The 15,696-nt window shown below is 44.6% G+C and overlaps 1 long non-coding RNA gene across 1 annotated transcript; it reads right to left on the bottom strand.

The window, feature by feature from the left end:
• Positions 1 to 8,328: 8,328 nt before the first annotated feature.
• Positions 8,329 to 15,640, bottom strand: LOC142767081 (uncharacterized). Its single transcript, XR_012884743.1, has 3 exons — positions 15,375 to 15,640; positions 14,614 to 14,708; positions 8,329 to 8,618 (listed from the first exon to the last, which is right to left on the bottom strand). It is a non-coding gene; the product is annotated as an uncharacterized LOC142767081 (long non-coding RNA).
• Positions 15,641 to 15,696: the final 56 nt, after the last annotated feature.

The raw sequence follows: 15,696 nt of genomic DNA, 5'->3' as shown, positions 1-15,696 counted from the left end.
TCTCGAAAAGTGCTCAAGCTTTGAGCGCGAAATCAAATAACAAAGCTCACATTGCATTCTGCATACAGTGCTTGTGTTAAAAATTTGGTGTGTGCGCACTTCTTAACGTATACGCATAATCCAATGCAATGTAGACGGTTTCTAGACCGTCATAAACGCAAGCGTGCATAGGCCGCGTCGTCTGCTGTTATTATGGGATCGGTGCGGCATCTGGCAGCGAGCGCCAAAACTATAAGGGACGGATGGCGCGTATGTATTTAGCGCTAATGCGCGGGCACAAAAAAATATAGGAGGCTATGGCCAGGTGCTCTTACAAGGCTCTCGAAAGCTGCGCGCTCATTGGTTCGTGCATGATGTCGTCAGCAAACACGGCTGCGCCCACGACAATGCTGCAGGGGTTCGTGTTCGGGCGGGGGCACAGCTGATGAAGACGCCGCGACGAAAGCGAGAACAAAGTTGACGCTCGCACGCGTACTGGCAAACCGCCCACGATGAATGGGAAGACGGCGCTATCAAGTAGTTGGTGCTACCAAGGTGCTACAGAAACGCTGTGCGCACGCCTGTGTCGACGCTGCCGAAAGACTCGTAGCTCAGTTTGCAACGATCGCCGAAAGCATCGAATTCGGCGCAGATATGCCGTGAAAAATCGATGATGACGGTTTGAAGAGTTCATGTGCGGACTATATAACAACAATCGTAACTCGATAAGCATTTGTTGCAGCTCAAAAAGCCGGTTTCGGAGCACTTGAGTGCCTATGTCGCGTACGTCACTCGATCGCTCAACTTGCACTCACTCTGGCATATCTTAGGCTACTCGTAGTGAATGCCACCGCTACTGATTATGATAGCAATGCCAAATGAGAAGCACGAATATCTGTAGCAGCTTCTCGATAGACCTGCAAACGAATGTCTTCGTAGCGTCACTCTATCAACACGCCAAGCAATTCTGTTCACGGGAGGAGCGAGAGGCCGCGCTATTATTAGAAGAGAAGGACGCGGGTGACAGCGTTTTCCCTCTAGGCCAAATACACCTCAAAATCTACTGTATGTTGTGCATGTAAAAAACCCGCTTCAAGCCACCGTTTTTTTTTTTTTTTTGCTCACTTCACCGCGATGTATGCGTGTAGAGCGGTGAAGCGTTGACAGCATGAACACTGTCGTACTACAGACGCGCGCAAGCAAGTGATTTGCGAGTAGTAAATTTCAAAAGCGAATTCAATATGAATCCAATAGCGGTATGACCAAAAATAACGCTTAAGTTAACCTAATACTCTTCGGATAGTTTCCAAATAGAAAGGAAACCTTTTCAAAAATATTCGTAGAACTCCAAAACAGTTTATTTGAAATTATTATTCACGAGCTGTCACCAAATAATACTACAATTACGAAAACTGTGATAAGCTTGTATACAGCAGCGACCAGAGCCTTCAAAATACTTATCATTCAACTGTATGTCAAAATGCCTCAGCAACTCCATTATCCAAGTTAAAACTCTGTTGCCAGCTTTTAAGTAAAAATTCAGCGTAAAATCTAAACAATTTTGAACAGAACACTATGCATTCAGCTAAAGATTTATTGGAACAAGTAAAATTATAACAACATATACCCTGCCACAGAGAGCACGTAAAAATCAAGTGTTGAAAGCTGTATCTGTAAGAACAATTTACGTGAACAAGAGACTTACTGGCATGTGTTTTTATTCGTGAAGCTAAATGCAGTAATAGTCCCTATCTTCAATGATGAAAACAGAAAGGATTAATGTGATGTAGTTCCACCACAGTAAAAATAGAGTGAAAGTGCAGTTTGCAGCAAAAATGCTTTATCTGGTAATGGTTATAGAATCAATAGTGCTGCCAATACTTGGGCTGCATTTATTGTGGTAGTTCAGGAATGACAAAAGAAAATAAACCTTCAGCTGGTCCCATGTTTTGCTGCTTCAGGGTTGCCCCGTCAGGGCTAATTATTTTTTAAATATTGGGTATTTCATGTATGTACAATAAAATTTTACTAGCAAATGCTATTTGATCAGTTATTTAAATATTTGCACACCCCTAGTAGTGTTGTTGCTACCAATGACCCACCATCTTTTTGTGTGAATGTGATTGGGCATTTGTAAACATCACGAGTGCTTTTTGTTTTTTATGCTGTATCCCATCTCTCATTGAACACACCCTTGCACATGCCTCAAGGTATGTAAATGGAAAAAAGAAAACGCACCTGGCTACAAGTGAGGCCAATTCGTGACATGCAATGCAAGTAAAGACATAAGTGTATTTGGTGAAAGTTGCTCTTAATCTTGCCGTCCATTAGCAAGAAGGATCAGTTTATTGCACATCTTTTTTACTCTTAGCTTACATCAGTTAACTAAGCATAAGCCTTTTCATAAGAACTTACTTGTTTATTATTGCATTATTTGTGCAATAATGATAAAAACACATGGTCAGACAGCACAAATAACTGCTGAGATAGGAATAAAGTTAACTAAGCAAACTACAAAAAAGGGCATTTTAATATTCAGCACATGCCAGACAGAAAATGCAGTGAGAGCCAATCTAGGAGGATATATATAAAAAAATTGAATTTCAGTGAATTTCTAATCAGCTTAATCATGTGGCATGGGTCAAGCAGGATATGCACATCCCTTGACTCATCAACTGGGTTTTTAAAGGATGTGGAGAACTCGACAGGATCAGGCTTCAGTTCTGCACCAAGGTATTTTGCCATAGTGAAATTTGATGACGCACCATCAAATGTTAGACTGACAACTTGAACTTTCACAGATTCCAGTCGTTCAATGCATTGTTTTGTTAGTTCAGCCCTCTCAGAACCAGTGAGCGAGTGGATAAGAAAGTAGCCGACTGGAATTTTCAGCCTCATGTTTATGCCAACAACAATATAAACACAAACATTTGTGGCTTCAGGAAGGCTGTCATCATCAAGAGATGCTCCAAAATCAACGTAGCCAACTACCCTGTCTCCGACAAGTTCAACATGTTTCCTAATCGACATATCATCGACAATCAGAGCGCAGTAAAGAGTTTCAGAGCGACCTTGAACCAACTTCTCCAAGAAAGAAAATGCTTCACCTGTAAAGCCTGGTTGGCCATCAACAGACCTATACCATTCTCTGATTGTGCGCTGCGAAGGGAGGGCGTCATTAAACTTTGATCGCACAAATTCGTAGGCTGCTGGTGAGTAGAAATGTAAAGTTAGTGCAAACGTTCGCAGCTCTGGAGGGTATTTACCTCCACTTTCTGTCCGTGCCCGGTGAAGCAGCTGTTGTATGTCAGGAGAAAATGCTGCATCGAACATCTTGGAGCCCTCTTCTGACAAAAGCTTTTGTTCTTCGATGCCTCTAATAATTTCTTCAGCGGTGATTTTCTTTTGTGTCAGCCTTCGTTTGCTCTGCTGCAACGTTTTAATTTTTTTCTTCAAGTGCAATCTTTCGTCTTCTGTTTCCTGCAACTTCGTCTTGTACCACTGCTTTGATGGTGATACAGTGACATGATCTTCAGTATTTAAGGCCTCTTGCTGCTGAGCAGGACTGCATCCTCGAGGTTTTGGTGCTGGCCGCTTCCTTTTCACCTGAAATAAGCACATAGTGGAAATTAACTACTTTTAGAATGATATATATACTTCAATTATTGCTCATAACATGAATATATGTATTCACGAAAGCATGTTCGGGAACATTCGACAATGATCATGCGCTAATCGTGTGTTGAGCGATATTGTAAACGAGCGAACGGGACGAAAAGCTCGCGAGGAAACACGCAGCAATGCAGTCACGTCGACAAAACACGACAGAAGAGATATGTCTACGTCATTCCAACCTCCTTGATGTCAGAGCACTATATCTGCGAAGTTCCGATGCTTACCGGTGCCTGGAGGTGGGCAGGAAAAGCAGCGAACGAAGTCGGCACACTTCCCGCTTTCAACCTTGTTGTTTGTCCGGTCCGGTCAAAACACGCCGGATCAAAGTGCGCAGAGCAAAGGCGATCTTTATCTGTCGGTTTCCAGTGTTCACGACGCACAGCTCGCTCCCATAGGTTCCGTGTCTCAGCATCTTTTGGAAACCTGCCAATAATTTCCAAATATTAATTCCTTAAGCCTACCAATGAAAAACACGAGTCAGCCGTATTAGACCGCGTAAGCACTACGTGCTTTCAGTACGCACCTGTGAAATGTGATCTTGGAAGCAGGAATCGCGCGATTTGTGCACCCATACGCTACGCAGGATTGTACCATGCTCGCTTGAATCGAGCCGCACGCATTCGAATGCACTGCAGAGACACACTTGTCAAGGAAAGACAGGCGCACGAACCGCAATCCACCGTCGCTGCAGGTGAACTGGCAGCGCTGGCCGCCACCGAGCCAGCCGAGCCGAGCTTTCTGCCCACCACAACATGGCGGCGCTGGCTTCACTTGAAGAGCGCTCCCTCCACTAGGGTGGCTAGCCACCCTACCTCCACTCCAGCAATTTTTTTATATATATCCTCCTAGGAGCCAATACATTGGCAAAATTCTTGTCGAAATCACGAGTGGCAACCAGGATAAATTAAAATTGATATTATTAATAAAATGTATTTCTTGAGAAGCTTTGGAAGCATCCAATTTCTGGCTCAAGTTTAGTCAAATGCTCACATACTCGGAGTGCTTTGTTGCAAAACAATAATAAAAAATGTAAAACCTCACATCAACATTTAAATGTTGTCCTGAAATAAAAAAAAAAGAAAATGCCATATGTTAATTGTTTTTGCCAGAGAATTCTGGATATGAAAAGATCAATTAAGGCTGTCATAAGATGTGTTGAAAATGAAAAAATTACTTGCCACTGCAATCTGCTTGGGTAATGTGAAGTTCACGTATATTGTTATTACAGGTGTGTGAATTGCTTTATATAATTCTCACAGCAATAACACATGCAGCACAACACGCCATATTCAGATGTTTTTTTGGCCTTTCGGGATAAAAATATCTTTTTACTTGGGATAAATTTGGCAAATAATATGACAAATAATTGACAAGCCTGACAACTACCTAAGTACATGCATATTGCCACGTGGGCTTTATTTCGATAAAGTCGGGTTTTACCCACAAAGACTCTAAGCACCACTCGGCGCAGCAGTTTTTCAGAAGCTCCGTGATAACTTGATATCACACTGTTAGTTTGTGGACAGGACGCGAATAGTCTTGTGCTTACACAGCCACCAGCAATAACCCCAGAATTTTTAACAGCACTTGTATAAAAGCAGATGCACTGTACTGCTTGTCAGAATATTGATGGACGACGCACTGTTTACCGCTATTAGTGCAGACTATGTATTGCTTGTAGTTTGGCTTTCCATACTTCAGGCAAAGTTTCGCTAAAATAAAAAGTTTAGTCTCAACCCCGCCAAATGCAGTCTTCAACATCATAGCCACGTGGCAATATTAGTTTTTATGTTTCTCCAAGAGGTGTTAACAACTATAAATCTAGAAAGTTGAAATTTCATTTTTAGAAATGTGCAGATGTACAACTGCAAAATTATGAAGTTTACTACTAAGAGCTACCTTTTTTTTTGTTTTATTGTGAATTCATTTGGTGAAGCAGAGCAGTACACAAGTGCCACTGTTGATGGATACCATGTGACAAAGCCCATTGATCCTTGAAGCAGCTTGCATTTCAAGCTGTCTAGCATGGTGTACGAGTGAAGGTTTCTAAACAAATTTCCAAATGAGACTGCGATACTTGCACACAAGTATCCACACTGCGAATGCAAAACAGAAGTATAGTATGTTAAAATGAATTTCAGAATGTTTTTGTCGATAAAATTACGGGAGGCATAATCTTTGTCCCTACTTTGAACCATATGATCTAAAGCGTTGCCTCCGAGATGTGGCGCACAGCAATTCATCTGTAGAGCAGACGACGGATGACAACTTGCCCTAAAGCGTGTTCATCAGTCTAATGTGGCAGTCTTCGTGCCCCAAATGATAAAAATTTGTTATGAATCGTTTATGAACTCATTCAACATTCAATTCTCTTACCAAACGTGTTGCAAACACATAGCCGTCACAGCAGCTCCATCTGTGTGTCAGTAATGGAGAGGCACCACATATTAGAAGTCTCAGTGCTATACGTATAAGAGTGAATTCAGATACTGTAGAATACCGTGTTCAAAGTAGTTACTCTTATCTACTGAAACAGCCTTTCTTCACCAAATGCGGTCACGTTTACTCGCGTTTGAAGCTTATTGCCACTTTTCCGTTCCGATTTCTAGATTTCTCAACCTATCAGATCATTCTCGAAAAAGCTCTAATTTGTACCACGAATATTGTCGCTAAAAACAAAATAATGCAACATAATTTTCTATATTACTGTATGATGGCCTTCGGTTGTCTATTTACGAGATTTTAAGAAAAATCGAAGATGTGGTTTTTTTATTATTCAAATTTTAGTGGAGTACATTTTTGCCAATATGAGAACTTTGAGGCAATGTATAAAAATTTACATTTGCCCTACGGCAGCAATAATTTATGTACCTAATAAACACACTATATCCTTAAAACGTGTCGAGTTTGAAAATGCTGCTTGCATTAATTTCGGAAAAAAGAACGGGGGGAATACGTAACTTATTTTAAACTGTCGCAAAATTAGACATTTTTAAAAGCTATTTTCTTAAGGTCCGCAAACTTGAAGCTGTATGAATTCATTCTTCATTAGACATGCATTTCAGGTAAAAAATATTTTCCTTGAAACAAAAATATTTGTCTTTTTATAGCACCTGCAATTTTCGAAAATGACAGGTGACGAAATTGGTGCCTCTGTGTTGGTGAAGTTTGATATTTTTTTTTCTCGAAAGTTATGCCGTTAATCATAAAACGAAGTTGACTTTCGGGCTACCTGGTGAGAGGTGCACGAAATATAATGAAATCTAAAATATCAACTTTTGGACCCGTGTCGATCTCTCATGGAATCACCCTCTTATAATTGCACAGTAGAAGTCCTTGGACACCATTATTGTTAAAAATTGGTGCACAGCTAATGGTTTAACAATTGGCACAAATAAAACACAGTTCATTATCTCCCATTTGAGTCATATAGCTCTTTCACATACCCTGGCTATTACTATCAAGAGCCACAGACATCTTTGTTCCACTAAGTTCGCATTCTTGGGAGTACTCCCAGATGCTCATCTAAAGTACTACCACCACATTTCACTTATAAGACAGAGGATAGCTCGTGGTATCAGAATGTTAATTAAAGAATGACCGTGCTTCAACTTTGTTTAAGCTATACTACGCCATTATCCACAGTCATATTACCTACTGCATCACGTCATGGAAAACACCTATCCATCTCATATCTTCCCACTTCGTTTTCAAAACCAAGCCATTCGCATCCTAACATTCAGTACTCTATTCACCAGCGTGTCCCCGCTTCTTCAGCAACATAGTGTACCAACAGTGTGTAATTTATTCAAACATACACTGAGGATTCTTGTATTTAAGCGTTTTAACGCTTCCATAACAGCCAATGTCTTGCGAAAATTTCAATTGGTAAACGCTAATCCCACCCAGTTTGCCTCTAACAACAATTTTTTACTACCACATACATGCACTAACTACGGCAAACACACTACCATATTTTCTGCCATACATTTTTGGAATTCAATACGACTATACACTAAACAATTGTCATTCAATGCTTTTAAGTAGACTTAAGATGTCTGGTGTATCAATAATTGAAATCCCTTTTGTTCAATATTCTACCGCAATCTTTTTCATAGCCATGTATAATTACTGAAGATTGTTTTATTACCATTTCAGCTGGAACTTACATTACAAGTTTACCTTGTCTTTATTTCTATCATAATAACCTGCCACTTTTTAGTTGCCATTTTTCTGTAGTTATCAACATGTATATTTTTCACAGTAGCCTTGAGCCTTTAAGCCTTGTGCTATGGGACCTCCTTCTGTATATACTAACCCATATTCGTTTACGTATTTTGCAACACATAAACATTTTTGACCGACTGACCTACATAGCCATAACACAGCAAACAAATTGACAGGACAGACCAAATGGCTTACACTATGGAATTTTAATAGTTTAAAATATCACCAGCAAAAAGCATTTCAATTCGAGGATTATGAACGTGCTAGAAATCGAAGTCATTGCGCAGTGGAAAGTACACCCAGCCCTCGAAAGGTTGAGTTGGTTTCGACTTTGATTTCACCTCTGATGACAGACAGTACTGTAGTGTAACTGTGCTTGCAGATGACCAAACGGACCAGATTTTGCTTGTTTTAGGTTAAGTGAAGGCAAAAACATCCAGCACCAAAAACTGTATTTGCGATTTTTTTTATTCAAAGCAAATATGAAGTCTCCGTAGGAGCAGGTTTGCTCTAGCAATTCATGGGTTCATTATACATTTTCAAATGTTAGCAACAGTTATATTGCACAACAGTTTCTTGTCAAGCAGATTGAGAAATTATGTGTACTAAACGGCTTCAAAAAAGAACACAAAAGCGGATGCTGTCTTTATTGCAGTAGTTGTCCACACTGAGCCGAGCAGCAGTACGCGGCAGCATCCCAGCTCCGGTCACTGATCCACATAGCTTCAGGGGCCAGCCTAGAAGTAGCAGAGGATAAAACAAAGTGGTTTTAAATTTTGAGTTCAGCAACCTGCTGTCTAGCGACATTTATAGTTCTTTTTTAGGACAGTTGCATGTGAAGAAGTCTGCACTTTTAGATGTGTCAAGATCACAGAGCAAGTCACAGAGATGGCATAGCATCGAGTACGAGACCGACAGCTGCACAAGTGGCTAAATCAAAGACTGAACGCAAGGAATGGAAGCAGAGAGAGGTTTGCATTGTTAAAAAATTATGTGACATAATCCCGTATTTAGTCCACTAGACACTAGACTGCTTTACCATTCAAGCTGAATACACATGAATCACAATAGTGAATAGGAGCGATACTCTAATAGCAAGATGAAAGACTGCCAAGTAGTTTCTAACTTTGTGTGGTTGGTTGCCGCAGCTACACGTTTAACAAAGCGAGAGTGAATTGCAAGACAACTAAGAAAGAAGCACCGGCCATCCTAAAGGCACCCAGAAGCTTCCACGAAAGACGGTGGTGCAGTATCTGTATTGGGAATTCCACTAGCTGATGTGTAAAACAATAAGTGCTGTCAAGCTTTGAGAAGAACTGAAGCTCTAAAACTGACACAAGCAGGATTGATCACAGCGCCATCCATACAAATTTAAAAATACTCAATCTATCATAACTGCTGTCATTTGGGTGGTCAAGATGACATCCAGTAGACATACACGAAGCTAAGCAAGCAGTTCACATGATCTGGCATAAAAGAAGAAACAACAAGATAATCATATCATGAGTGCCAGATTAATAAAGTAAAGTTTAGGCAGCTGACTCGACATATGGTACACTCACAACACTTTTCTGCACCGTTGGAGGTCACGCACATAAACTTAGGAGAATTTTGTAAAAAAAATCCAAAGGTTATGGCTAGTAGAAGGTTGGTAGCAGCAAAAGCAGAAAAGGCCATACCAACAGTCTGATTTCTTTTCTAAACTAAAAGATGTTTAACAAAAAGTCAGTATTAGTGAGACAGTGAACCAGATTCACAGAGTAATCAACCCAATAAACGGGCAAACCAATAGCAAATTGCGCTCAGGTTTACTGCCCCATGTCATTGAACAGTTTGTGGGATAACATAACTTTAATGTTTCCACACTGAAGGTTCTACAATGACTGCCCCTGAATCGGTGCACACACACAGTTTTCTTGCTTATTTTGAGCGAGAGTGTTCTTATCGCTGGCGCCCGTGTTTGAAGGCATTGCCGCGACGTGCAGGCGCAGAAGCGGTGCCGACCCGTTTCGCCACACCACCCCCCCACACAGATAGGAGCCGTCAGGGTTGAAGAGGTTTGGGGACCCGCACCTGGTGTCCAAGGCGGGTGGTGTAGGGTGCGAGCCTAGGCGTTGCGGGCTGTTGTCGGCGAATTAGGGGAGGCGTGCGGGGGTAGGTAGGCTCCTGGGAAAGGATGTATGATGGCTTTAGGCGGTCGATGGAAACGCGTACATCCTTTCCACTAATTTGCAGGGTGAATGTTTTGTCGTCGCGACAGATGACTTTGTAAGTTCGGAAGTAAGGCGGCTGGAAAGGTGTGCGTACGGTGTCGTCGCGGAGGAAGGCATGCGAGCATGTTTCCAGGTCCTTAAACACGAACGGGGTCAGCTTGGTGTGGCGAGCTGCTGGTAAGGGGGGCAGCGCGCTCATTGTGCGACGGAGACGAGCGACGAAGTATGCAGGGTCCGAGCTGGTTACATCAGAGGTCGGAGCGGAGAGGAGTTCTCCAGGTAGGCGAAGCGGCTCCCCGTAGACGAGTTCCGTGGGCATGGCTTGAATGTTTGGCTTGAAAGTTGGGCGCAGACCGAGAGCGCTAGCGGCGAGAGCTTCGAGCCAGGTTGAGTGAGGGTGGCACATAATGGCTGCCTTGAACTGCTCGTGAAACCGTTCCATCATCCCGTTGGCGCAAGAGTGGTAGCTAGTTGTCCGTGAACGCTCGAACCCGGTGAAGAGTCCGAGGAGCCTGAACAGTTGAGATTCTAATTGCCTTTCTTCATCGGTGGTGACTCGACGAGGAGTGCCGAAGCGTGAAACCCAGTCGGAGAAGAAGGCTGATGACACGTCTTCTGCGGTGATCCTTTCGAGCGGCCACACCTCGGGCCAACGAGTGTAACGATCGATAGCGATAAGGGCCGGCTGGTGGGGTGGGAGGGGGCCAATTATGTCGATGAGGACGTGCTGGAACCGTTCCATCGGGAGGGGGAATTCTCCGAGTGGCGACGAGACGTGCCGGGTGATTTTGGTGCGCTGGCATTGAATGCATGTGTATGCCCAGGTGAGGCAGTCCCGTTGCATTGAGGGCCATGCGTACCGGTCAGCCACGAGGCATGTAGAAGCTCGGATGCCGGGATGACTGAGGTTGTGTAACTGGTTGAAGAGGCTTTGGCGATGCAAAGAAGGGACGTATGGTCTCACTCGTCCTGTTGATATGTCACAGTAGAGAGCGTTCGTTGACCCAGGGATGGTAACTTTTTGAAGTTGAAGGGAAGAGCCATTTTCGAGGAGCTGCTGGAGTTCGGTGTCCGTTTTCTGAGCTTCGGCGAGGGCGTCGGTTGTAACGGTTGGTAGCTCGACAGCCGAGACACGGGAGAGTGCGTCGGCAACCACGTTTTCCTTTCCACTGATGTGGCGGATATCTGTGATGAATTGAGCGCTGAAGGACGGCTGGTTCTGCTGGACCAGTGGAAGTTTTTCGCGGCGTTGGGAGAAGGCGTAAGCGATAGGTTCATGGTCGGTGTACATGGTGCAGTGCTGTGCCTCGAGGATGTGGCGAAAGTGTTGGACTGCTTTGTAGATGGCAAGGAGCTCTCTGTAGTAGGCTGGCCAGGTCGTCTCTGCAGGGGGCGAGGTGGCATCGCCGATGCTGCCGGAAGGCGGGGGCGGCTTCGGGGAAGAGAGTTTCTTCTAGAAGAACGCCAAGCGGCGCCAGTTGTTTCCCACAGGCTGCATGAGAGAGGCTCCGACGGCGGTGCTAGAGGCGTCTGTGAAAAGACCCAGGGGCACCTCTGGCTTGGGATGGGAGAGCAGCGTAGCGTTGCAGAGGGCAGTTTTGCAGTCTTCAAATGCTTGCGTTACGGCTGGGGTCCAAGTGACAGGATGGTTGCCGCGTTAGCCGGCCAACGCATCATGGAGAGGGGCCTGATATGTGGCTGCTTTAGGCACGAAGCGCCTGTAAAAGTTGAACATGCCCAGAAAACGGCGGAGGCCCTTCGCTGTGGCAGGCAGCGCGTAATTTTGCAGGGCCAGGATGCTGTCAGGCAAGGCTCTAGTCCCTTCTGAAGAGATTTCATGGCCAAGAAACAGGATGACGGGGGCGCCGAGCGTGCTCTTCTGAGCGTTTATCAGTAAGCCATGTTCGTCGAGATGCTGGAACAGTTCACGAAGGTGTTGGCGATGCTTCGTGTCGTTGCGGGAGAAGATCAAGATGTCGTCTAGGTCGACGAAACAGAAGTCCAGGCCGCAGACGTCGTCGTCGATGAAGCGTCGACATCGAATTTCGTCGACACGGCGCGCGAGCTTGCTGCTGGACTGTCGGGTGTCAACGGCATTGACGGTGAGAGGCGATGCTGGCAACGAAATCTCGACGACTTGATCAGCAATGTGAGAGAGCTGGTCCAGCGGCAGATTCGGCTGCACCTGGAGGATGGCCTGTGCATGTGAGGGTAGACGCTGAAGCCAGATGATACGGAGGAGGGAGTCGTCGACCGGGTGCTGCCCAAGAGGTCACACATGTAACGCAGGAGCTGCGATGGCTTGCGGTCACCGAGTTCTTCGTGCTGGAGTAGGTGACGCACCTTCTCGTCTTGTGAAGGTGAAAGCCGGCGGATCAGTTCCCTCTTCAGGTGTAGGTAACGGTCATCAACCGGGGGATTCGCAAGTGTATCGCGAACCTCAGGCGCATAGTGAGAGTCTAGATGGGCGACGACGTAGTCATAGCGCGTCCGGTCCTGGCTGATGCATGCCGTGGAAAAACTGCGCCTCGACTCGAGCGAACCACACGTCAGGCGCCTCTGTCCAAAACGACGGAAGTTTGACGGCGACGCGACAAACCTCTGTGTTGGTGGCGGCCGCAGCAATGGAGGCGCCCGAGGTGGCAGGGACCGCTGAAGCGAAGTTTTGGGGGGCGTGACCCAAGTGGGGTGGTGCACGGTCGTCGGACGAGAGTGCTTCATTTTCATTGCGCTGCTGCTGTTCCCGGAGCTGCTGCTCTTGGCTCTGGATCACTTGTTGTTGTTGCAGTTGTTGTACTTGTTGTTGAAGGGCTGCAAGGGTTTCCTCGTCGGCCATGGCGGTGGGTTACGTTCGTTTTCCGGGTCACCAGATGTGGGATAACATAACTTTAATGTTTCCGCACTGAAGGTTCTACAACGACAGCCCCTGAATCGGTGCACACACACACAGTTTTCTTGCTTATTTTGAGCGAGAGTGTTCTTATCACTGGCACCCGTGTTTGGAGGTATCTCCGCGACGCGCAGGCGCAGAAGCGGCGCCGACCCGTTTCGCCACAAGTTAATGGGCTAGTGACGCCAGCTAATTAAGACATATTGTAATACTTAAGCATGTGTCCAGACTTCCCAGAAAGATGGAAGAGCTGCCTTTAAATGACGTAGCTCATTGTGTACAGCCCTAAAAAGCATCTCTTGGGTGCACAACTTCTTATGCATTTTTGCATACTGCAGCCTCAATGAAGCTATTGCAGGAGTGGGGAAAAAACAAGAACAAAAATAAACATTCATGAACGTACTTTTGACTGCTCCTGCAAAGCAACAAATTTACTAGCCAACGTGGCTGTGAGTTGAAATGATGATCAGCCTGACAGAAGAGAGAACTAAAGAAGGTGAAGCTAAGACAGAAAGAGAGTGAAAAGGAACTTCGACAAAAAACTGAATACAGCTGTACCAAGAATTGAGGTTGAGGACTTGGTACTAGCGATGAAAGAATTGCGAAACTCAGCAGCGAGTCACAGAGGGCCATTCTCTTTTGTGAAAATGGCAAGCCAGCAGGGACATTTAAAGATTGCCCGATACGTTAACCTCAATAGCTCCTTCAAATTGGCCTCCACAGCCAACATTCTAAAGGAGTACGACACCACTTTTCAAAGGTGAGTTTACCCTGCCCTGCGAATTTCATGGATACAAAGATTACTCTGAGCAAGTGAGAAGCAAATGAAATCGTGATAAGATATATTATTTCTTATAATAAAGTCAGGTTTCCCATGGCACATCAGGCAATTCTAGGGACTTCATGCTGCAATCTGGCTAGTTGTGATGACATCGGGTACCAAAACGGCCACTCAGCGTCACAAAATCTATCAAAATGACTGCTTGTGGGTTGGCAATAGAGCCACAGTGCGTAGCAGCCGAGCAAGTTTCACGATTTCTCGCACATGCACATGACGAGGAGCCCATATTGTGTTACGATACGAGGGCACTGCAGATATGGAAACTAGCTTTTAAAATGATACTGTAATTAAGTTTGCGGAGTACACTCGCACTTTGCAGTACATTTTCTAGATCCTTGAAGGTTGAGCCTTTCATTTTACATAAAAAATTAAAAACTTTTGCAGACAGTACCCCTTTATCATCCTGGAAGGTTAGAAAACAAGTGCTGCGAAAGTGTAGCAAGCTTAAACAGTTGCAAAAGACAAATGATTTCTTGCATAGGCAACTAGAAGGACTGAGGTCATAAATAAAAAAGAAGTCATGACAAGAAGAGAGTTTGTCTCTGTATTATGTACAGTCTTTTTACATACCACCTGCTAGCAAGTTGTACGATAGGCCAAGGTTAGTCTGCATTGAAGGAAAAATGTGAACTAAGTTTTGTAAGATCACCATAATTTCAGCGTGTTTTTTTTAAACAATGCATAACAAATATGTGTCAATAGCATAGCATTGTGCCATTTTGTTTGTTACACCTTTGAGTATAATTATGGTAATAATGTTAGCATAATCTGTACAAATCAAACATTACCTGTCAACCTGCGGTGTAATGATGTTTTCTTCTTTTTGTCATGGAGCCAAAACTAGCAGTGTTCCAAAGGGCCCAAGGAATTTCTTAGCAAGGTGCTGCAAACAGATTATAAACTGTTCATAAACTGATCATACACAGCCCTACACCTAGTGTAGCACTCCCTGCCACGTGCACTCGGCACACAATCATAATTCATTTGCCTTACTTGAACATGCATTCTCTGTAAAAGGGAATGCCAAGGAGGGTGCATTTTTAAACACTACGTGCAACTTAGCTGCAGCTGGTTATTCTCTTCATTCACAGGACATTTGTCAATTAATTTACGTGTAAAGAATGCAAGCTCAAACCGCTAACGATTCCGGATTGCAGTTTTGATGTACACACTGCACTCTTTCCCACACTAACTGCAGTGATTTGCAACATAGTGCTTACTCTGGGCACGTGATCGTTAAGATTCCCACATGCCTTCCCCAAAATACACAGCAGCTCTGCGGTGAAGTATCAAGTAACGCCTGCGTACTTCGACAAACACTCAAAGCTGTGGGTTGCAGTTAAATTTTTTTTTTTGTGGTTCAGTTCATTCCACTTAAGTCTATGCGCACTAAAGGCACTGTGCAACAGCAGCGATAGTCATGCTCGCGCTGGGTAGCGTAGTAACCGAAGCTGTGCCAGCCAGAGCATCGTTTGCGAACTTGAGCGCGCCGACGGTCTCGTTAGCAAGCATTTTATGGCTCTGTTTGGAACTGCAAAAAAGAACTTACCGAGACCAGCATCTCGACGTCTTCTTAATCTTTACTGGATACGACGGTCCACTTCTTGGTGTCTCCTGCAGTCGTTGAAAGCGGACCAACACTGCCGGCGGCAGTGAAGTGCAGCTTCGGTAGAGGCACGCTCACAGCATTTCTCGGCACACTTGAAGTTACCACGCGTCTCTCCGAATGTTCGGAAGGCGTTTTTCTCGATCAAGATCGCCTCAGCAAACACAGCGCGCCGCGAGGTCTTGCCTGGCAGCTGCCTGCAGCATCGCCATGGGCGCAGCCATGTTTGCTGACGACATCACGCACGAACCAATGAGCGCGCAGC

The sequence above is a fragment of the Rhipicephalus microplus genome, chromosome 7, assembly GCF_043290135.1.
Source record: "Rhipicephalus microplus isolate Deutch F79 chromosome 7, USDA_Rmic, whole genome shotgun sequence".
NCBI lineage: Eukaryota > Metazoa > Arthropoda > Arachnida > Ixodida > Ixodidae > Rhipicephalus > Rhipicephalus microplus.
Note: the sequence above shows the minus strand (reverse complement) of the source record. Positions and strands in the feature narration are given on the sequence as shown.